The sequence below is a fragment of the Lepisosteus platostomus genome, chromosome 28 (genome assembly GCF_059453375.1).
Source record: "Lepisosteus platostomus isolate fLepPlt1 chromosome 28, fLepPlt1.hap1, whole genome shotgun sequence".
NCBI lineage: Eukaryota > Metazoa > Chordata > Actinopteri > Semionotiformes > Lepisosteidae > Lepisosteus > Lepisosteus platostomus.
This window is the reverse complement of record NC_142638.1, coordinates 5,152,320-5,176,846: the sequence shown is the minus strand read 5'-3', so window position 1 is coordinate 5,176,846 and position 24,527 is coordinate 5,152,320. Positions and strand designations below refer to the sequence as shown.

The following is a 24,527-nucleotide window of genomic DNA, read 5'->3' as shown; positions in this document are numbered from 1 at the left end:
TGTCTTGTCGGCGTGAGATCAGCTTGTTCCAAGTGAATTAGAAGGGCTTTGCAGGGGATGGCTGAAAACAAGGGCTAGCAGCAATATGGAAGTCACAAAGAGCCTGAGAGGAACTGAAGCGTTCGATCAACGGCACCATCGGAAACCTTTGAACTCAACTCTGTCCCGTGCTGCGACTCCCGAGAGTGGATATATAATTTCAGAATCCACGCATTCACTCATACATACATGCATAGTATTTCATAAATCTTACATTGATAGATTTTAAGGACTTCCCCTGTATATAGTAATATATACAGTAAATTATAGTGTATAATTAGGGGGTTATATAAAAAATAGGGGATAAAATCACAGGCTGTGAGCTCTTAGAATGTGTTATGAAGGAGAGCCCTTCATTTAAGAATGTGAGATATTCATCTTCAGCTCTCATGATTTCTAGAAGGAGGGATAACCCAAAGTGATATAGCCCATTGGCAATAATTACATCACTGGCCCATGCAGCTGGGCACATGAGCAGACACAGTTGCTACACACATGGACATGCAGGAAATGTGTCACTGCTCAGCTCTCACAGAAATGAATATAATGCGCTAACTATTAAACACCAGATTCGTCTCACTTCAACTTAACATTTTTGAATTTCTCTGGAAAGTGTACACGAAACAGGACATGGCAGATTCTTTACAATGGGCACAGTGTTACACTAATTTAGCTCCAAGCCCCTTGCACTGCAGTCACGTTGGTCAGTGTTTCTTTTAGAACACTAACAAACATGATAAAACGCAGCAAGAGTAAAATGCACCAAACATAGATCAGAGGATGTGAAAAAAAAACAGAAGACAGAAATAAAAAACTGCCACTTTTGAGGGGTTAAAGAGGGAGGATGACAAAGTGTAACAGTCACCTTACCTTCTGGGATCTCTCACACAACTCTCTTTGTAACATCAAATTGATCAACAAGTTGCCATGAGTCAGAGAAACGCACGACGGCACAATTTCCGATCAGCTAGAGTAAAAATCATTGTTTTCGTTTTGTTTTTGTCAAGTGTATTCTCTCTCTTTATAAATGCAGAGCATTAAGATGTGGAAGCCAGAAGGATTAATGACACACTAGAGCTTGCCGTCACAGGAAGTAGCAAAGGATGGAGCAGCAACTTGGCAGGAAGTCAGCTGCTTAGTGAAGACCAAAGAGATGTGGTGGTTACCAGGGTACCAACTTCCTCCCAGCCTGCCCTCCTCATTCTTGAAGAAGCCCCACAGCTCTGCAGAAGCCAGCCCTGGTTTCCAGTAAATGAATGAGTGAAAGTGATAGTGACTGCAAAATGCTTACAGGATTTCCAAACCTACAGGTCTGTCAGGGCTCCGTATAAGAAACTGTGGTTTTTCACAGTTAACGAGTCTCTGTAATCATGAGGCATAGCAGCAATCTATAAAAGGCAAGAGTAGACTTACACAAGCAAAAATACAAATAATAATACAAACCTACACGCAATCATACCCAGCTTTCTTTTGGCATCAGTATCAACCTTCTGCATGAATCCATGTAACAAGCTATGAATGATGCACAAGACCCAGTTGCCACATGCTGAGATGTTTGGGCCTAGCTTTGTTTTATGTTCAGTTGTAGCTGCTCATTTTCAACATGATCTCTTTCTTCAGGTTCTTCAGGAACCTCAGGAACAATCCTTGAGGTTCAGAGTGGAACAGCGAATAGGGCTCTGGCACTATTGCTAGATGACCGTGGACTAGCACAGTGAAAAGCAGAAGGTCATTTGCGCTGGTTGTGTCAGTCAACCCGGACTGAAGCCAGATTGAGCTGGGAGCAGAGTCCAAACCCTAAATATCTGCCTTCTGATGTAATTAGTTGACAAACAACCCTGCATTTTCAATGGCCACAGGGTGTTCAGAACCTTCCCTCCATTCCACTAAAACATAACTACACTGTACAGGACACAGATCAAATAAAGCACAGCCTACCTCTGGCCTTAGCTTTCTGTTACCATGTAAAAGCAGGGAGATTTTGGAGAGTATCGCCACAAACCTAGAAAACAAAAAAAACAGGGAACTGTTATTCAAACCTTTGCATTCCAGAATCTGTGACACCACATCATAAGATACACAAAGATATTTTTTTAATTCCCAGTGTTCCCCAATTTCAGTATTCAATAAAATTAGAAGTAGAGTATAAGGATATCTGTACCATGACAGGGTTTAACGTGTGCTTCAGCTATGCAGCTACTTCTAAATGCACTGGCAAATGTTTAAACCATGGGCATTGTCTCCTTCATTTTGAGCCCCCCATTAATCTCACTGCTACTCTCAAGCTCGTCATCTTAAGACTGGAAGTGATGTGACAATGTTATATGAGCAATACTAGCAAATCCTAAAGCTACACAGCTATAAAAAACCATCACATTGTGGTCTTCGCACAATGACATTATTTTTTAAGTGGTGCTTAAGTATGGCTGACCAACATACATGTGTTGTACAGAATAAGGAGAAGGGCTTGCTACTAGTAGATTCCAGGTTCAAATGCTGGCTGTGCCACTGACTCACTGTATGCTAATAGAACACTCCCAGTATGAAAGGAAATCACTTGATTTGAAGCATCCCATTTCAAAATACAAGTACAGCAGGCGTGCTGTGGAATTTAAACACCAATCTTGAAAGACAAAAGTGCTTAGTCACGCATAATAGCCTGTGTGGCCGTGATCACAATAAGCAAAGACGGAACTGGCCTGGTCCAAATACTGCTGAGTTACCCTAAACCAGGGGAGCCCAACCCTAGATCCACAACCCTGCAGGTTTTATAGGTCATCCATAAATTATTAATAACTAAACATTCAGAACAATTTCATTTCAACCACTTAATCAGATGATTTGTGAATATACAAACACCATATAGGCTAGTTATTAAGGACCACATCTGTGTTTCAATAATAATAATTATTTTAAAATGTCTAAAAACTGGTGTTAATCCTGGAAACAAAGCTTTCATAAAAATAAAAGCATTACTTATACACTGTCATTCTTTAAGTAAAATGAAGGGAAAGGCATGCTGGAATCAAATGGAAAATGACCGTGAAAACAGCTTTATTATGGCAAGACAAGGCATGCGAAAACACCAAGAAACAGATTGCAATATATCTGGAAACCCATTGAAAAAACTCTTAAAACAGTGATTTTTGTAGAAAAAAATGGACACAGAAAAACAGAAGCTCGAGATATACCATATTAAAAAATGCACGGTACTTCTGCCCTGTTTATTCATGCTTCTGCGAAAGAGGGAATAAAAAGCTCACACCTCCTGTGTCACAACCTAATGTGGTACCACCTGCCAAACTCAACGAAACAAAAACACCGGCAGATCTCAGCAGCATGCTGGAGGGCAGAAGCTGTGGCTGGTTAAGTGACACACCTACAGTACAGCAGCAGAAGGCCACAGCCCAGTGCAAAGTGTGCACTGCAGGCCGGGAGGCCGGCTCACACCCTCTGGGTTATTCAACTCCTGCTAAATCACTGAGGGAATCCTCACAATGCTGCCCACAGCGATTTTCTTTTACTCTTCACTAAGTCCAGGTTTTTTTCCTCGGGCCTTCTGTGTCCATCTGGCTAAAAGAATCGTTACAACGCTACCTTTACCTACTAAGACACCAAACCACGTCAAAGGTCTTGTTTTTCCCAAACCTGGCAGGGTGTATCCTACCTTACGCCCATTGCTTGCCAGGATAGGCCCCAGCTCCCCCACAACTGCGCTAGATACAGCAGTTACAAAATGGGGGCGACAGAATGGATGGGTGGCACTTTCATTTTTTACACTCCCTCGGCTTGGAATCACCACCTGCTAAACAAAACCGGACCTCCGGTAAGCAGCACTGGCGGGCTGGCCCGCTCCTTTTCCCACAGTGCTAGCGCTGAAGCCACGGCGCTGCGCGAGAGGGCGGACAGATTCGACTTCCTCAGACACCCGCCATGGGCTTAAGTCAAAGCGACCGGCGTCTTCCCTTGGCAGTTACACTCCAAAACCTGACGGCAATCAGTCACAGCTTGTGCAATTCCAGATTCGGTTGGTTAATCACAACACAGGGCCTGGACTACTAGGCCCCTGCGATGTCTTAATTGCTGGGCCCAGTCCACATTCCAGAGCGTGACCTTTACCATGTGAGCCCCTCTGAAACCAGGCACCATGCAGCAGCTGGAGCAGGACTGGACAACCCCAGCCCTCCAAGGCCACAGAGCTGAAGGTTTCAAGAGTTATTTAGCAATTAGGAAAGGATTATACCCTATAAAAAACAGGCTATCTGACTTTAAATCAGATCAAATGTGTTAAGATGAGAGATGTTGTGAAATCCAGAGGTCTGTCAGGGAAAAGAGTTGCCGGATCTTGTCTTAAGAGTGGCATCATACCCTGCTCCCCACACTAGATTAAGGAACCTCTGCAGGCTGCTTAGAAGGCCATTTTAGATGTGTAAATTGGGACCATCCTTAAAAAAAAAGGGAGTACACGCAAGTGTGGTAGTGGAAACAATTTCAATAAGAAAATAACTTTACCGAAACACTACACTGGACTTGGGAAGGCATGACTCAGCCTACACTACAACAGTGCTGTACACTTTTGAAAATAACGTTAAAAAATGCCATGCCTACCACTACAGGCACAGGTGATATATTTCACCATCACCCCCTCTTGATAAAAGTTTTTGTGGCCAAGTGCTTTGTTCGGTAGAAGGATGTCTGAAAGCCTCTCCTGCCATCATCAAGGATTTTATGCTCACGGTAAGCTAAGAAAGGCTCTAGGCCCAGCTAGTACTGGAATAGGAGACCTCTAAGGAAGTCAAGGTCACTTCTATGAGTGGTGTTTTTGTCAGCAGATGGCGCTCATCCCTCCGGACCAGAATGTCCAAACCAACGACCCAGTACAGTGACGGGTGGACACTGTGCAGTACAGGGCTTGATAACTTTCAGATGACACTTTTAAAATAAGGTCCTGATGACACAGTTACTAAAGATCCCATGACAGTATGTGAAAAGGCAGGGATGCTACCCCATTGATCTAACTTTTCTAAAATCTTCCATAATTCAGGAGGCTAAGTAATTTCGACTTTCTGCACCTGATCTGCTGTACCGCGGGGCTGTTGACGGATGAATGTTTGCAGCAGACGTCTGTGGTGGACCAAGTGGATTTCTTCCTATGTGTAAAATTTTATACAAATGCAAGCAATTATGATGTTTTCAGAAAAGGCACATGCATCAATAATAATGCATTTTTTTAAAAAAATCTACCAGAAAACTGAACCTCTCCACAGCCAAGTGTTTACAGAGTTAGACTAGCATGCCAGCCCCGTGATTAAACCTGGAATTCATTTACTGAGGCCATTAATCAAATTACTCGCTGCCAAGAGTTTGGGCTCCCTAGGAGGAATGTGCTCTGAACTGACCTGACTGTGGGTTTCCTCCCACCAGGTAATCAATTAACCCCATGAGACCAGAGCGGCACAGAGGACTGCAGGACGGAATTTGCAGAATTTCTGGCTCAACTACCAGATTCATAAAGCGAAGCACAACTGCGCTGGAGGTCCCTCCATCCTAACCCTAACCCAAACGAGGCTCGCCGTGTATAATCAGGCTTCTTACAATGACTTGTGCTGACACACAAGCCCACCCTACTGAAAACTCATGCTTTTGAAAAGCAAGTGCCTCCACAATTGTTGCCTTCAGCCAAAGCAATCCACAGGTACTAGGACTACAGCTTAAATCAGAACCTCGTTTCCATCTATATCTCTGAATGCTCAGGCTCAGAAACTTGTTTCCCTTTAATCATTGCACCGGTGCTCAGTTCAATGTTTTCTCAACTCCACCAACACTAACGGATCTGCGATCCAAGCAGCACCCTCACAGACCACAGATTACAATTCAAATAAAGTTGCAATATTTTGCACTTTAGTCCTCCCTGTGTGCTAACTGCATAAAACGTAAAAAAAAGGCATTAGCTGTTAAAGACAGGTGTACAGAACAAGGAATAGGAAAACCATCAAAGGAACCTAAACTGGATCCATCTGACAGCCACAGAATTTGCATTGGATCTTTGGTTTTTGTTTTAATCACAGCCTGGCCCATGTTGTTGCAGCACACAAGCAATGTGATAGGTACACAAAGTTGCATGGCTCGGCCTTACCTTTATTTTAATTATTCTCTATGGCCGACGCTTACTGAGACGAAGCCAAGCTCAAAGCTACTGCTTCACCAGGGCCACTACGTTAATAAGATGCTGGGCCCTGTCTGATAGAAAAGAGCCCCTAATTCCGAGAACCAGCGGAATTTTCAGATTTTTCCACAGAGCTCCACTGCAATTCAGATCACATCACTATCTGCCTACTCCCCCAGTTCCAAGAGGGATTTAAGATTTAAGCAGCAGTCCGCCTGTCTGATTCAAAACACAACCAAAAGCAGGCTGGGGCATGCGGTGGCAAAAAGTCTGCTCTGCCTGTATCCTTTTTTTTTTTTGCAAGTCTTTCACAAATTTTCCTTATCTTTCAAGATTCAAGATTTCTTTATTTGCCATATACAACAAGTGTATTGAAATGCTAACTCATTCAGCCATACCCAGTGGCTGAACAGCAGAGAAAAAAATAAATAGGCACAAATGACAAACAGACATGGAGAATAAATTTAGACAATAGACATTAGAATACAGCCAATAGGACATAGTGCAAACAGAACAGTGAAGTACCTTAAAGTGCAGGTGTTAATATGTCCAGGTGCTAATTTGAGCTGTTTATGATGCAGACTGCTTGGGGGAAGAAACTAATTTTAAAGCTACTGGTCAGTGCTCTGATACTGTGACACCTCCTACCCGAGCCCAGGGGTGAAAGCAGATCGTGGCCAGGGTGAATTGAGCCCCGTTGTGGCAGTGGTCAAGATATATCCAGTCGGTGGAGGGTAGCTCGGTCCCAATCATTTTCTGCGCAGACCTCACAACCCTCTGTATGGCTTTTCTATACTGTATCTGTGATCAGGCATTGATCACTGGCATATTTTAGTTAACCCAACCGATAAAAACCAAGACCCCCTGAAACCCAGAGGAATTTCCCGATTCTTCCACGGCGCTCCACTGCAATTGTTACACGTTAGTGCTGATCACTGATGTGGTAAAGTTCTGTCCACAATTTTAAACAGTCAGAAGACCGAAAAAGAATTTAAAGGAGCAAATTAGTTATACAGCTTTGAGACATGCTAGGTGTAGCTCAAACCTTTCTCAGTTTCTTTGTAGGATGAACAGCGCTCTGCGTCTTATCTGCAGCTTACTGACATGGAAAAAACCAACAGCTTATGATTTCCTTTCCAAAACATCACCCAGTGCCTAAGATAGTAAAGGGGTTTCATTTTGCTATGGAAATCCACTGTTGCAATGTTGTTTTCCCCATGAGTTGGAATTAAAGTTACCTGTGCAATGGGAGGAGCACATAGATTTTGCAACAAAAAGAGCACATGAGCTTGCCACATTTTCACTCAGCATATTCTGCAGGAGCCCAGCGTCTCTGACCACAGTGGACAGAAATGCTGAAGCAGCACTGAGGGTTTGCAGCACTGCCTCTTGAGCCATCCTCCACCCATTTACCACTGATAAAGGTATCTTTACCAATTACAGCAGCTGCGCATGGAAAATCCCCCCCCATAAAAGCTTAAAAAATACCAGAGGCAAATGAGTCTAAAAGTCAATGACTCTACAGTACGTAGTGTACAGGCACTCATGCGGATGAGGAAAAAAAAAGATAAAATTACCGTTTTTAGCCTCAGAATGTGGAAGGAGAATAATGGCTACAAACCTCTGTTTCAATTAACTGTGCCAAACTGCGTTTTCTTACCTGTGCCAGGGATTGTATCCTGATTCCCACTAGCCCACTGTGTATGGCTTCAGATACTGTATCCCAGTCACAAGCCACAGAGAAAGCTAGTTCTAGATAAGATAGATAGTTTACAAAGGATAAAAGATGTTTACCAAGGATAAACTAAAACTTTTGGGCAACTATCCATTACCCCACCTTTGCAGGAAGTGCAGTGCTTTACTACCATGCTTCGTATGCATGGTATCCACTGGACTAAAGGGTTAGGCTGACAGCACGCACTTCCAGATTAGCCATGTCACAATGAAGAAATCCAGTCACCACACGCATGAAGCGAGGCCACATGCAACAAACACAAGAGCCAGTGTCGCCGTCACCGAAGGGCAGGGTTCCTTCTTCAATTTCGTGCGTTAATTAATCAGCAATTGCAAATGCAGCGCTCACACAAGGCGGCTGCCAAACAGCGCTAGTGGAAGTTCTGCGGGCCAGTTTCTTTCGCTTCTCCAAAAAACACAGATCGCAAGCCCTGCCTCGCCCGTTGCCAAGGCCTGCTCTCAAACCGAGCTAAACGTGTTCGCAAAAACTGACAGTGGTGCTAGTACGATGGAACATGCCTCAGGACAAACTGTTTCTACCCAGCAGAAAGCCAAAAATCACACTGCAGTGGTAACTTACCAGCTATGAATCTGTGCTGCCAAACTGCATGAAACTACTTTTATTATTACAGTGTATTACTTACCTTTTGTTTTTGAGTTTTCTGCAGTGTATTCCTACTTTCCCACAGTAACAAACTATTCCAACCAAAACTGCTTTGGTAAGTAATGGCGCTAACTTCCCAGATGCGGAGGTTACTTCCTCTGGGTTTGAAATGGGCAACTGCAAGCATGTCACTGTCTTGTATTAGGCGGAGGATAGGACCAGAGTATTAAACCTTTTCATATTTTGACAATTAAAAAAAAATCTTCTTGTAATTCAGAGTAACTACTGTATGTTGACAACAAACATATAATACACTCATTATCAACTAAATTTATATTTAAGTTGGGGTGGGCTTTTAAGTGACTTAACCACTCAGAAGTAAAGACAATTAGTCAGTGTGCAAGATAAATCCAATGACCCACCATCGCTTGTTTAAGCAAACAACTTTCAAGGCTCAGGACTCCCCAAATAGTAACATGACTACTGGCCAGACCTGGGTGTGCTCAAGTCAAGTAGAACACATTGTCAACTTGAGGTGTAGTAGTGATCCCCATAACGATCTGCTAGAGAACACCCCGAAATCCTGGTGCAACAATGATCCCTGTTACTTCGACTTGCCAGGGTTTGAGTTTGTGTGGTTCTATCAGAGAGAGCTACTGCTCAGTCTGTACTCTTTAAAATCACTTCAGCCAATGTTTGGTCACAGGGGAGCCGGAACCTATCCTTGCAAGCAACAGGCGGAAGGCAGGATACACCCTGGATAGGACACCAGTTCATCACAGGGCAGACACACAGACGCAGACATACTCACTCCAGGCCCGGTTCCCGGAAGCCAATTGACCTACCAGCATGTCTTTGGATTGGAGGGGAAAAAAAGGAGCACTCAGAGGAAACCCACACAAGCCCGAGAAGAACATGCAAACTCCTCACAGATAGCACCCTTGGTCCAGAAGTGAACCCAAGGTCCCAGCATTTCACTACAGAATGTTGGAGGAAGCCATGCAGAGCCCTCGGCCCTTCCCTACTTGTATTGTACCAAGGACTGTAGCAATGCCCAGTATAAGATCACTTTATTGGCCGTATACAATCTCTTGTATTAGGAATTTGTCTTTTCGCATACGCCAACTGTAGGATTCCTCTGCCGGCAGCGGGATACGAACTGGCAATCTTCCAGCCACAGAGCCACCACACCACCCAATGCAGTGCTGATCAGCAACTGGCAATTTCATGTTGATGGGGAACAAAAATAATTTAAATAGCTACTAATACTTTTTAGGTTTTGCATACACTCTCCTACACAGATGATCAATTAGACTGCAAAACATGCCCAGAAGCGTTACGGCAGTAAGCTACAGCTGCACGAAAATCAAAGTGACCCTGCAGTTCTGTGTTGCAGAGATCGGCTGTCACAGCCATGTGGTCTTGATCCGTCCTATTTCTGTGATGAGCAGTGCTCCTCCTGCTTCTATAAATACTGTATTCGCTCCAAATAAGCTGCCACTACAGCTGTGTTTACACTTCCTTACCAACAGGTCACCCCCTCCCTCGCCTTTGGTTCAGAAAAGTCTAAATGGAGGGGGGAAAAAAGTATATTTACTTTTTTGCTGACCCTTCCAATCTGGAAACCATAGCAATAGACAGAAACCCCTCCTCTGAGACAAACGGCTGTAAATAGTTGCGCAAAAGCGCAGTGCAGTAAGAAACAGGCCATGCAGCTACATGAAGAAAAAGTAAGGCTGCCAAGAACTTTTTACATGAATTTTTCTTTCTGGTAACTGCAGAGCTCCTTATTAAAGCCTCTGTCTCCCAGTCGTTACAAATATATTGCTGCAATCATACAATATTAAACCCCCTTGAAGGAGAAGTTGAAATCTGTCTCAAAGTGGAAAAGTACAACACAGCTACTATCTGGACCAATGCCCAGGGAACATGAAATTGCTTCTGTCAGTTCTTAAAATTTGTTTATTTATTTTAACAGTTTAATTCTGGATCGCAGCCCACCGCAGTTTTTTATTCTCCTGCTCAAGTCACTTTTGTTCCTGTCAGTATACAGTTTTGTGACAGATGGTTAGCAAACCTGCATTTTGCTGCAGTTTTTTTCTTTCTCTTATGACTGCTATCAGACAGTATGCCAACACAGCTACTGTAGGCAGTGCGCACCCTAGAACTAGACCACTTTTATAAAGTCATGTGTTTTGGGGATAGAGTTCACCAAGTAGGTGCTTCAGCAACTTCAAACAATCCCAAGGAACTTTCCACCTGCCTAGTGTCTGTCTCCCAGTCCTCCTTTTCTTGTGAACCTGCTCAATGCTTCAATGCATTCAAATTAAAAGAGCTTCATTTGCATGACCGATGAATTACAATGTTGATAAAGCAGACCCAATAAACACAGCAGGTATTAACATTTCACTGTACATTTCCATACATCACATTTAACAGTGCTGTGAGACAAGCTCACTCACTAGTCCTCAGGCTGTGACAGGGAGATCACATACTGGGCTGCAGCTCTGTCCAGCAGGTCTGATTCTTGCAGGTGTGGGAAATGTTGGATTTAGACCTGTTATTTCTACATTCCACAATTCTACGAACACAACAATTTCCCCTACCCATAAAAAATCCCTCCTGCTCCCCCACTCCCAGGATTCCCAAAAAAAGACCCTTAAGGAGAGGCACACAGCTATGACAGAAGTACTGTACACTAAGGATCAGACTGTGTCAGCAGAAGCACTGCAAACCTCCACTGTCTGTCCCCCCTCCCACTGTCACTATGGATCCAAATAGAAGAGAGGAATAATGTCAGCACAGACCAGGATCCAGTGATGCCCCAGCAAGGAATGCAGAGGCTCCCAACAACCATGAACATCATTAGCTGCAGTAACACCAGCCACCCAGTTCCTCTGAGGAGCTACACTACCCGAGCAACCAGGCTAATGGTTGTAGAAAGCTGATCCTAACAGAGAGCTAGATGCGACTATCACACTTAGCTCTTGCCAGTGGCTATAAATAACTTATAAAATTATCAGCCAAGTGAAAATCAGCTCAACCTACATGTCAGGCACCTACAGAAGCATCACCTCTTGGGCAGTCTTAGCACAGAGAGAGTCTGCACTTAAAAAGCGTGTTGGGAACAAAAAACAGCAAAGAGATCAGGTGTTTTGGGACAGAGAACATTAAGTGGTTTTGCTCCCACCACACTATTAAGCCAGACAACAACTCTCCCACCTCTGCATAAAATCTTTACAACATGGCTTCAAAGGATGCCGCAACAAGAAAAAAAGTGCATTTTAAGTTGCTGAATGTGGAAAAAAAAACATTAAAAAATCATAACGTGCCCACATGCGTGGCTGATGGGGCCTTGACCTTGAAACCTCGTTTTACTGTCGTGCGCTGAGGTGACACTCGAATGCTGAAGGATAGCCGTGCCGCATAGATGCATGTTTAGCATAGCTGGCATAGCAGTCCTATGGAATCACTGCGACACGTGCTGTGCGCCCTGCACCACCCAGGTTAAGCATTTCAGATAGCAGATATGAGGCAGAGAGAAGTGGGAGAGTGGGCGCTTGCAAGTGGCTATGCAGAAGCACAAATAAAAAGCTTTTTTCAAAAGAAAAGGTTTAGGTGCCTCTGCAGCGAAGCACATGGTTGCCAGGGGAGTTTCCCTGAAGAAGAGCTGGCAAAGTAAAGTAAAAACCTACTGGAAAGAAAGTAGGCAGAATTAGAGGCGCAGGGCAGTGTGAACAGCTGATCACGGCCACATGCTTCTGCAGCACAGCCGATCTTTCTGAGTCGTGAAGGGACTTGCCTGACCCTGCCGCAGGGACGGTCCCTTATTTGTATTATGTTCCTGCCCCTGGCCAGTAGAGTCCCTGAAACATCTTGGTTTAAGAAACGAACAGAAAATACACACAAAACATACACACACAGTACAAGTCATTGGAACATGAAGGCTCATTAACAGCAGACTTAAAAAATTAAAATCCACACCACTGCTTAACAGGTTTATAGCCAGATTACTCTAATGTAGTAAAGATGGCATAAAACCACACCCAAAGAAATGCCGTCTACTACTGTATATAACCCAGCAGTCAGAGCTTTCTCATGCTACAGAACAGCACACTGTTACAAACTTAGCGCACACACACACACACATTCAGCTACTGCATCAAGATAAATGTTTTTATTTAGCACTCTTTTTATGATTTTTTTTTCTCTCGAAGAACAGCTGAGACTGAGACACACATGACTCAAAAAAGACAAGGCTGCAGGGGTTTACAAGATACTGTAAAAGAAGGCTTTTGTACCTCCCTTCAGTATAACAAGAATAGCACAGTCACATGGTTTGTTGTAATTGCTGAAACTATTTTTTTTAGACTTCAAACTCTAATGTTCTATACAAGCTACATTTCCTTTACAGAACCTGTTGTGGAAGTATGGAACAAGCTGCCCAGCCGATACGGAAGCTTCCTTCAACGAATGGCTAGATAAGATCCCTGAATCAATCAGCCACTGAACAAAAAAAGCAAGTTGACCTGAATGGTCTCCTCTCGTTTTTAAACTTCATGTTCTTATATTCTGCCTCCTTCCCATATAGTGAACTGTCTACAAGCCATATACCAAGAGTGCAAACATCTTTCTGCACAAGGTCAATTCCAGACCAAGCTGCCTTAGTGCATATTTTGACACATCTTATTTATCATTATATATTGCATCATGTACATTTGTTTTAGATAATGTTTCCGTTTTATGTTAATGCTAAATTACACATTTCTAGACCTGCATGCAGACTTCATGATGTCTTTATCTTGCTATTTGTATTGCTAAAATAAGGAAAATGACAACTCTCCTAACCGTTTTGCCAGTCAGGTTACAGCTCTGAGACCCTGGGGAGAGGACTTTGTGCTTTTTTCCATACAAAGCTGACAGATGTGCTACATTGATACTTATGTGTAAGTGCAAAAAAACGACAGTAAAAAAATAGTACTGATGAAAAAGCCAGCTGGTTCAGTTGCATAAGAATGCGGATATGCGAGCCCTCCTGAATGACCACTGCTAAAGGACAATACATGTGCACTTGCTGCCCTGCGCCAGCAGACTGCTGTCCGCAGTCACATTTACTGTACATTGCTGACATTGCACCTTGGCAAACCCGGCCTGCTGCATGTCAGTGCAAAATTAATCACCCAAAACTCATTTACTACTCCAATACTGCTTCCCTGCACTTCAAGCAGCAAAAACAGTAGTGATTTTGGCTTTATGTGTTCCATTGTTTAAGGATCAAAAAGGCTCAGAGACAAAAGTATAAGGGCTCAGTAACAGGGAACCCTATGGTGAAGCTCCAGCTCTCCCACTGTCACACTCCAAGAAATATCTGACGTGTATCCGAGTTGTTCCTGTATCTCGTGAAACCTGGGTGATGCAATGTACACCTTCTGGGCAGCAGGACCCAAGGAAACTAAGAGAGTATATGGCAGGACCTAAGACTGGACTCAAAACAGCTTGTATGTTTTTGCACAAAGAGTTGTAGGAGTCTCTAGTAAAACCACTCTACTCAGAAGTGGCTTGATGCAATCCTCAGATCAGTACAGTATGTTCCTAGCAACCAAATAAGCAATATGAACCACTTGATCAGAGATAGAGATGACATGAGAAAATCAGCTCTGTAATTCTAATGCAACAGAAACCAAAAGTGAAAGGGGTGGGCTGCATCTGTTGCAGTCTAAAGCTCAGCGCACTGTCAAACATCTGCTTTCATGCAGATAATGGCACTTACTGTTCAATGACTGAATTTCACACTTCACTGTTAGACAATGAAGATTTGGATTTCCCCCAAAAAGAAAGGTCCCTAGTGTGCACCTGGCATCTCGTGATCCCTTCCAAAGCATGGAACTGAACAATGTGCCCTGCCTCTTAAAAACAGCTCCTTTCTTCAGGATAAAGAGGTGCTTAAGGAGGTCTGAAGGAGCCAATTCTGGACCGCTTGTCTGGAACATGAGACTAGATCATGGTTATCAGGACCGTGGAAATTTATAATTGAGGAGTTTAATACCCTGCAGTTCAAACACGTCAATCGGTACAGAGAAATGTCTGCACACAGAGTTTAATACAGTTAGACGAGCAATTACCAAGATGCCCTTGTAAAGAGATCGCAAAGAGATCAATGTGAAGATAGTGAAGATGTTGGCAAGCGTGGGATAATCCTCTCTTTCTACAGTTAACCAGCTGTAAGCCCCAAAACGTATTGTACGGCAGCTTTTTAGTTGAGCAGAGAATGCCACAGAGGTCTACTGGACTGACACTGGCACTTGGAACTGTGGCTGTAAAGGGTTCAGCTAATTCAGGACTATATTTAATCAGTTACTGGACTCAAACTCCATCCTTCAGATCAGATGTATGACAAATTTCTGTTTTTCTGGTACTTCTTCTCCAGCTGCCAATGTTGTACACAGCTCTCTCTCTAGAACAGTGTTCCTGGGGACCTCTCTCTTCTGGTCTTTGTTCCAATTTAACACTCTGTTAATTAGGCTAATTAACCAATAGATGAATAAGATCTCGCCTCTAATTAAGAAGATGGATGGGTTAGTACAGTAATCAGTTCTCAACCCTGAACCATTTCCAGGTTTCACACCCAACCCCTTTTCAGCTGTGTGAAATGTAAGTGGACCTCTGTAGAGCACCAGGCCGCTTTGCTAGTGAGAGTGTATGATACAGAGTCAACCCCACCTCTGTCTGGACATCAGTAAAGGCCTGCCTTTAAAGAGCGGTTTCAGACAGGACTAGCAGTGACTACTGAATAATCAAGTTGTGGGAAAAAGTACAGAATTCCGTTTACTAAATTTGTTTGCAACAAAACACCTGCAACAGAGCTTTTCTGAAAACAATGACTAAGTGTGGAAACATGAAAAAAGTCTAATTAAGCAAGAAATTTAATTAGAGGCATCACATTGGCACAGTAATTAAGAGCATAGCAAGAACAAAAACTAAAGATAGGAGTAGTACAGAACTAGGGATGAGAACCACTGCTTAAGAAGGATGAAGCTAAGGAAAATAAGATGGAGTGTGTCTAAGACTGAAGACAGAGGACACTTCTCTGCACAAAGTGTTGTAGGAGTGTAGAATAAACATCTCTGCTCAAAATGACTTAGACGAAATTATTGGATCAATAAGCTTCTAGTCACCAAATGAGCAAGATGCACTAAGAGCCTCCTGTCATTTGTAATGTTCATCATGCTCTTAATCTCATTAAACTGCTTTGTCTTCAACTACATTATCGAATCAAAAACTAAAGTGAGGCGACATGTTTTAACAGTATCAACCATTACTGCTTTCTTAAGTGAGAAAGTAACAAGCAACAAGCACACACAAAAACCATGTCTCCACAGATGTCAAATTTGTCTGAGGTGTGGGTTAGCCAAGAATGCTCACGAAACAGCTTCCCATAATCCCATTATCCCTTGTATGGATACTGTGCCAGGAAAAAGAGCAAATCCATTTAACAAGGCTGCCAGGCAGTCCACAGGATGCCTAAGATAGCACAGGTGAAGCATTAATGTTGGTTGAAAGCCCTATGTATACCTCTTTAACAACTTTTATAGGCTGCTATGAAACAGCTTCTCCCCAGATAGGCATGCCAAGCCACATGGCATAGTCCAGATACATATGTGCTCTTCCTACTGTAATTAAGCTATGGGGAACACAGGATATTGACCACAAATGACATGCAGACAGAGACAGAAAGGAGATAACATGAGAAATAAAGGCTTGTAAACTCAGCAGAGACTAAAAGTGAAAGGGGTGGGCTGCATTTGTTGCAGTCTAAAGCTCAGTGCACTGTCAAACTTCTGCTTTCATGCAGATAATGGCACTTACTGTTCAATGACTGAATTTCACACTTCACTATTAGACAATGCAGATTTTGATTTCCCCCCAAAAAGAAAGGTCCCTAGTGTGCACCCAGCATCTCGTGATCCCTTCCAAAGAATGGAACTGAACAATGTGCCCTGCCTCTTAAAAACAGCTCCTTTCTTCAGGATAAAGAGGCGCTTAAAGAGGTCTGAAGGAGCCAATTCTGGACCGCTTGTCTGGAACATGAGACTAGATCATGGTTATCAGGACCGTGGAAATTTATAATAGAGGCACTTTATCCCCTGCAGTTCAAACACGTCAATCGGTACAGAGGAATGTCTGTGCACAGAGATTAATACAGTTAGACCAGCAATTACCAAGATGCCCTTCTAACGTAAAAGATCAACGCAGAGATAGTAGAGATTTTGGCAAGCGTGGGATAGTCCTCTCTCTCTATATTTAACCTGCTGCTTGCCTGTTAGATCAGTAGTTGAGCAGAGAAGACCTATTGAACTGACACTGGCATATGAAACTGCTGCCACCAGCACTAGAGTTCTATTGATTCAGATGACAGTATGCAATCAATTACATATTTCAAAGTTCTCAAAGAACCATTTTAGCAGTTTAGTGGTTAGCAGTCATGTTGAAGAAGCAATAATATAAGGTGCCTTCAGAAAGTATTCACCTCCCTTGGATTTTTTTCACCACTTGTTGCACACTCAAATAGCAAAACATCAATAAGGGATTTCCTGTTATTGACCTACACAAATTATCATGTCAAAGTGGAACAAAAGATCTGGAAATTATTGACATTTTTATCAATTTCTTAATCAAAGCCTTAAGTTTTTTGTAACTAACTCTAGCTCAGCCCAAATCCCAGCCTTCTTATTTTTAACCAATGTTGACAACTTGAATTCCAGAACACTTGGTCACTGTTTGCCCCTTAAAACTAAGAGGTCTGGCTCAGGCAAAACATTTAACATCCTGACAATGATTACAATCCCTTAAAGTACAATGCTTTGACTCGAGTAATGGTGTAGAAAATGAATGGAACCAGAGATCACAACAAAAACCTTTGCACACCTTGGTGGTACATACAGTAAACAACAATAACCTTGATGTTGATTCTGTACAGATGATGCCCCCTCCGTCTGAGCTGTGCACTGCTACTTACATTTTCTTATATTAAGAACCCTTCTTAATGGAAGATCAAGTCTATAACAATGCTGTGTAGCATCTGCAGTGCAACACTGAGCTGAAACAGACTAACAAATTTTTTAAACAACAAACATGAAATGCAGAAGTAACCCAGAAATTTTTGACAGTGGACAAATTACATTTTAAAGGTATAACCACTCTCGTCTCTGCTACCAGTTAATTGTAGGAAAGCAAACAGCTGACAGGTAACAATTAAAAGTCGTATCTTTATGTTAGTGTTTCTAGATGATCCACCCAATTTTTTCTCCAAAACAAAACCATGCTAAAAATGGTATTCGTATATATTTATACTGTATATGTTTTTAATTAAGCTTTCTGACTGGGTGTTTTAGCTGTGGACAGAAAAACAAACCGACCCAATGGACTTTCTCTTCAGCGCCAGAGCCCACATGCTGAAGAGCCTGCGCGCAGAGCCCGGCAGAACAATCATCATCTGTCACATTTTGTGAGGCAGCGCTGCGGAGATAAGGAGGAACTCCACATGTGAAAACACAAGTACACGCCGCCCCAGTCCCTCCATGAAACACTGCTGGCCACAATCCAGTTCCCCGGCTCTCACAGCCAAAACCCACTCATTCAAGAATTGAACATTCCAGTTTTATGGGCCTTTTTTTTAATTTGCATCATTACAAGGCTAGGCCTGCATTTGTGGCTCAGCAAACTTAAATGGTTTTATTCTTTTGTTAAAGCGATGTACTGATGAGTATGCTCCATATTGTGACATATTCTCTGGCTCATTTTATCTGAATGCAGCAAACTGCTGTATAGGCCTTTCAAGAACTTTATAGACCCAGAAGGCGTATAATTTGCTTTACAACCGAACTTCTGTTGACACTTTTGAAAAGCATGAGCTGTTTTAGCCAATTGCTGTTAGGGTTGAGACTTAAAAGAAGCCTGTGAAATGGTAAAACCAACAGCTATCAGCAAAACATGAGATAATAATAATAATAATAATAATAATAATAATAATAATTATAATAATGTTTCTTTATTAGCCCTATACAATTTCTTGCATTAGGAATTCGACCTTTCACATACCCCAGCTTTTCTCCATGAGACACAGACACACAGACAGGGAGAGAAGCTGGGGGTCAGAGTGCAGGGTCAGCCATTGTACGGCGCCCCTGGAGCAGCTGGGGTTAAGGGCCTTGCTCAGGGGCCCAACGGAGCAGGATTCCTCTGCTGGCCGCGGGATTTGAACCGTGCATATCAGCGGAGTTCAGACAGAGTTGCTTTTGAGCCTTAAATCGGATTACACCTTGATAAAGACTGACCATCATGGGAAAGACGCAAGACAGAAACACAGGAGATGCCAAGACAAAATAAAGAGGAGGACAAACGGGGCCTTATAAAAGGCAACACATTTTCTAGAGACATAAGTTCATAGTTACACACAGGAGTACCGGCGCCTTGCATTTAATAGTTTCTTGACAGGGTGGATGAGTGTTCAATAAACATAACGAAGCACAGCTCACACTATTTTAAAAAAAAAATCATCGGATGCATCATACTTAAACTAGTGGATAAAGTTGTTTCAGCTGCAGAAGGACAATACTTGTGTCTGGAAATGTATGTGCTCTGCTTACACTAATAACTTAGCAAAATGGTCCAAGTACAATGTTCAGGTTTCTTAATCCAAATACGATACCAAAGTAGAAAATAGTATCTATGAGAACAATGGACTGTCTCTGAATCATGCAGTTATACAAAAGGCCAAGAACACAACATACAAGAAGTGGCTCTACTCGACCCCTTTGCAGAGAATGTAATTTAAGACTTGCACATCTCATTGTTCAGGTCCGGGTTACCTAGAGAACTGTTCTCTGATAACACCACCCAGTTATAGCCAGCCAGCAGCCATGTCACCCTGCAACTCACAACTGGCAACCCACTGAAGCTAAGCAGGTGTGAGCCTGGTCAGTACCTGGATGGGAGACCTCCTGGGAAAAACTAAGGTTGCTGCTGGAAGAGGTGTTAGTGGGGCCAGCAGGGGGCGCTCACCCTGTGGTCCATGTGGGTCCTAATGCCCCAGTATAGTGATGGGGACACTATACTGTAAACAGGCGCCGTCCTTCGGATGAGACGTAAAACCGAGGTCCTGACTCTCTGTGGTCATTAAAAATCCCAGGGTGCTTCTCGAAAAGAGTAGGGGTGTAACCCCGGTGTCCTGGCCAAATTTCCAATTGGCCCTTACCAATCATGGCCTCCTAATAATCCCCTTCTATGAATTGGCTACATTACTCTGCTCTCCTCCCCACTGATAGCTGATGTGTGGTGAGCGTTCTGGCGCACTATGGCTGCCGCCGCATCATCCAGGTGGATGCTGCACATTGGTGGTGGTGGAGGGGAGTCCCCATTACCTGTAAAGCGCTTTGAGGGGAGTGTCCAGAAAAGCGCTATATAAGTGTAAGCAATTATTATATTATTATTATTATATCTTACATCTTGTAGTAGGAGGTTGTTCTGTTGTGTGTAGGTGTCAAACTAATGTATTTCCAAAGGTAATCTAAAATAATTAAATACAGCACATGATGGTCAAATTATGAGTCTCAGAGTATTAAAACATACAACCTCCCCTTCCAAAAAAAACAATAGCTGAACTTTTTCAACAGGTGTCATATACCAAGAACATTAATTTTGTGTTTCCCCAAGACCAGGACCTGCAATCTGCTTAATATGTAGTTACCAGATGCTGCCATCCTCACATCTGCACCTTCCTAAGGTTGGTGTTCAGTACTGATTGCACACACCTATGTCTCATACCAATCATTTTAATATGACAGTGGTTCCCTGTAATTGTCTGCAGCAGTTAGCATCCTGTGATCACTCTAGCCAAACTTTCAACACAGATGGAGTTCTCTGGGTTTTATTATATAAGCACAGACTGTCAAAAAGCAAAAAAAAAAGTTTTTCCCTAAATGGAGAGGCCCACTATAACCCATAGTGTTATCTCACAATAAGGGTTTGTACTTAACGTCTGTGTAGAGACAGTATACAGAACAAAAAGAATCAAGAGAGATGACGACATGTAGCATGGGATAGAAACATCTATTTATTTCCTAACATTCCCCTGTAGCATTTAATTGTATTGATCAGAGTTGCACAAACTTTTATTTTGCTCTGGTACCTTCTGGATCTGTGTTGCAATAATGGCCCTTTAAAAAAAATCTACACATGGTTAATCGATATTAGTACAGTGCATGATAGCAATGTCCACGTAGAGGGAACTGAGCTCAAGCGCTCAATTGCTGATGTCAAATACAGAGCAGTTCCAAATAATAAAAGTAGCCAGTCGAAAAGTAGAACTGTAAAATTTTCCCACAATACTTCTGCACACAAATAATCGGAAATGCAGTTTTTGTGAGTGCTTTGTTTTGTGCTCGGTGCTTTGACAGATGTATGTGATGTATCAATCAGATGCTGACAGAAGTTCCTCCTAAATCTAAGAGAGTAAACAAGGCGATGATTTCTCATGGGTGATTTGTTTTTAAATTAAGCAAATAAGAGATAATTTGAAACAATTTGGACCCTTTATCCTTCAAAGACCAGAGTTCTGATATATGATCAATTCATTTGCTTATTCGATTAATAGCGTACAAGTGTTTCTAATCTTTAAAAACAGGTGGTGCAGTGTGACCAATAAGACAAATCAGGCCAAAGACCTAAAGTCCTCGACTTAACGGCCTTACAAGTGAATTTGTCATTATTTACCAAAGAAAATGACCTAGCAGGAACATTCGGTATCAGAAAGCAAGTTAAAAGATCTTAAGCAGAACTACAAGAAGAACCATCCAGTTCACTACATGTCGCAAACAATAATATTCTCTCCATTTTGTAATCAAGTGAAAATTGACTCATTTGAATCAAAGATTGTTTTTAACACACAGTAGACAAAACCTTCTCCCACCTCTTGCCAAGTAAATCATATTTCTTCTTATAGATTGCTAATTAAAATAGGATGATTCTTGCAGCTCTTCCTCAGTTTTAACTTTAAGTGTCACCTTAGGTCAGTGTCATTCAAAACCCCTCCCAGCAAACAACGAGTCAACCGAGCGACTGTTTCCTGCAGCTCCAATATTCAGTGTCAGAGAAAGAGCAAAATATAAGTACCAGACATCACTGTAGTCATCATTAGCGATGCACTTAAAATGGAGATCATGTTACTCCTGAAGTTAAAGAAGATTTAAGATGTATCATAACTATATTATATTGATCAAGGTTTATGTGTGTCTGTAACATGAGAATTGGAAGCATAAATTAAAGGATGACTAGGACACAAGACAATTTTAAGCGCTTTTCCCTGTGCTGAGTATTATAATATTTAATTACTATGGAATTTCTATGACTTAATAAGCTTCAGTTCTTGTTCAATAATTCATCAAGACTGGGACAGGCATTAATGCTGCCAGTAAGCTGGGTTGGTATACAGTACAAAGAGGACAGAGATACACTGCATCAATACCATACCATTTTGTGAGAACAGTGCTGTAAACAGATGTATGGGCATTGATCAGTTTCAACATTCTAGCTTTCAGACAGACATTTAATTTTATAAAAGCTGTTCCCATGGTTCAGAGCTTCCTCTTTACTTTAAAAAAAAAAAGATGGGCAAAACCACTCATGACGCAACAACTTTTCAGTTATTACACGAGGCCAATATCTCACAGTGTCCAGAAAAGTCAGAGCCTCTTAATTGTGAATCAGGAGAAGAAAATAAGTTTCAAGAGCATTAATGGCAGGCACTGTCAAATGGGATGAAAAGTTGATAATACCTTTCCCACAAGCTAGGAACTGCCTAGCTTGTGACATCTATGCTGCAGAGAATAGACACACATCATCCTTGAGCCAGTGCACTGGTCACTCCTTCAAGGGTACATGTACCAAAAATGCAAACTTTTTGCAAGGAAAATTAACTCTCCTTAACACCAAGGAGGGTGGGGGGGGGGGTCAACATCCTAGCCCAAACATTTTCTTTTCAACTAAAACCATAATAAAAAAAGAATTAGGTATACTGCTCATGAGCTCCATTTAATGCACTGCTTATCTTAGCTTGTATCATCCAGGAATGAGACAGGAATAAATACTGTATCTGACTGCTGTTTATAGTGTCAACTACAAACAACAGGATTTACCAATGTCCCTGTCCATATTGCAAAAATGACTAAATCAAAACCTTTTCACACAAACAAACGAAATAACAGCAAAACTATGAACAATGAAACTTTTTATACTATTACTACACTAGAACGGGAAATGCTTCAAATGTGTTACAATTAGCATTTATAATATCAGGTGGATAGCTGCGTCAGCATGCGTAGGCTGCAAAGGAACAAGTAATAGGTTTATTCCATGCTGAAAAAAAGAAGAAAGACAACACAACGTTTCGGCCGTGGAGCTAATTCCACCTGAAGAAGGCTCCATGGCCGAAACGTTGTGTTGTCTTTCTTCTTTTTTTCAGCATGGAATAAACCTATTACTTGTTCCTTTGCATTTATAATATCATTCCACTGTCATGTTTACACACTGTTTATGATGCATCACTTTTACAACCTCAACAGCAGTAAGCCTGTGCGTTTTGTGTTCTGTTTAATTAGGTTAATTCCTCCCCAGTTACAATGCCAAGCTGAGGTGAAATGTCAGTTAATCATTGCTCAACATGTAGAGGCCAAGGCTTTAACTGCTCTGGAAACGACAGAGCTTCGTTAAGCCCCTGACGTGAGCGAGCGTCTGAGTCAAGCGTCTGAGTCAAGCCCTGCATGATGCACAAGGTCTACTCCAATTGGCAGCACACTGCGTAAATATTAACTCTCAAGGCTGCATGGCTCCGATCAACAGAAATCTGGCATTTGGAAAGAGCACCACCCACACCACCATTCTTGGATTTCAAAACAGAGGAGACAGCTGTCCCACAGGACCCTGTTTTCTGTCTACCCTTTCTAAGGATACCAAGAAACAATAAACATATTTGAGCCCTGCCTTGTTAAGACGGCTGCTACAATACCTGACTTGGTTTATCATGGCAAACCACTCTTGGTCTGTCACAAAGAATCAGACTACTAAAAGAATGAAGCTTTTTTTAATATATTTATCAATCTGGTACGGAGACAGGACCGCAAGCCGGCCTTATTTTTGTACCAGTGTCAGCTAACACTTCAACTGAAGACATCAGCGATTCCTGCAGTCCTCCAATGGAGCCACTAGTTTGTCAGCGTGCATAAATCGCATCCCTTTGCTGGCATCCGTCTAGAGAGCCCTCATTCTTTCCTTACCTTTGGCAGACAGAGAAGGCATTCTGAATAGAAGAGCGCAACCAGAGATCAGACCCCTGTTCCTCGTTTTCAGTTTGGTTTTCAAAAACAAAAGTAGCATCTAGTTTTTCCCAAGCTTCCCTCCTGAAGGATCTTCAAACCCCCCCCCCCCCCCCAAAGGTTTACACAATTTCCACCTGGTGACTTTCTTGGAAACATCAGAGCATGTGTTTTACGACCACTTTCGTGAAGTGTTTTATGTTGAGTAATTCCAAGTTGCTGAGTAACTGTGCCTTTCAGAGAACTTACTAGTGTGCTTTTATAAGGTCTGGTTCCAATGCTGACGTCAATTAGCCGAAGATTACACAGCTTCCTCACACCATTTTGTACAAGCAGGCTGTTGGTACTGTATATAAGCAGTGAAGGTTTGCTTTCAGGATCACCACCAACACCAATACCAAACACCCCCACCCAGTATTTTTGGCCAACAGCGGTAATGTGAGCTGCCCTCATTTGGGCACAGAGCTTGTTTTACACAACCTCACAAGCTAGTTCAGCAGACCTGGTATCACAGTACCCATCCGCCGCCGCTCTCTAACTCAAAAGGCATGATATTCCTGATTCACATCTTAAATGCGTTTCAAAGAACAACAAACTCTTTCCTAGTCAAATGTGC

The 24,527-nt window shown here is 42.4% G+C and overlaps 1 protein-coding gene across 6 annotated transcripts in view; it reads right to left on the bottom strand.

Annotated features, from left to right (window-relative positions):
- Window positions 1–24,527, bottom strand: part of stat5a (signal transducer and activator of transcription 5a) — a 91,011-nt gene that overhangs the window by 28,783 nt on the left and 37,701 nt on the right. For 4 of the 6 annotated variants that reach the window (XM_088622986.1, XM_088622984.1, XM_088622987.1 and 1 more), the window contains one exon: window positions 1,978–2,041. The exons of 1 other annotated variant lie outside the window; for it this stretch is intronic. The gene's annotated coding sequence lies outside the window, so the exon portion shown is untranslated. Of the gene's footprint in view, window positions 1–909; window positions 1,084–1,977; window positions 2,042–24,527 lie in introns of those variants that run through there. One more of the 6 variants, XM_088622989.1, reaches the window with a different exon arrangement.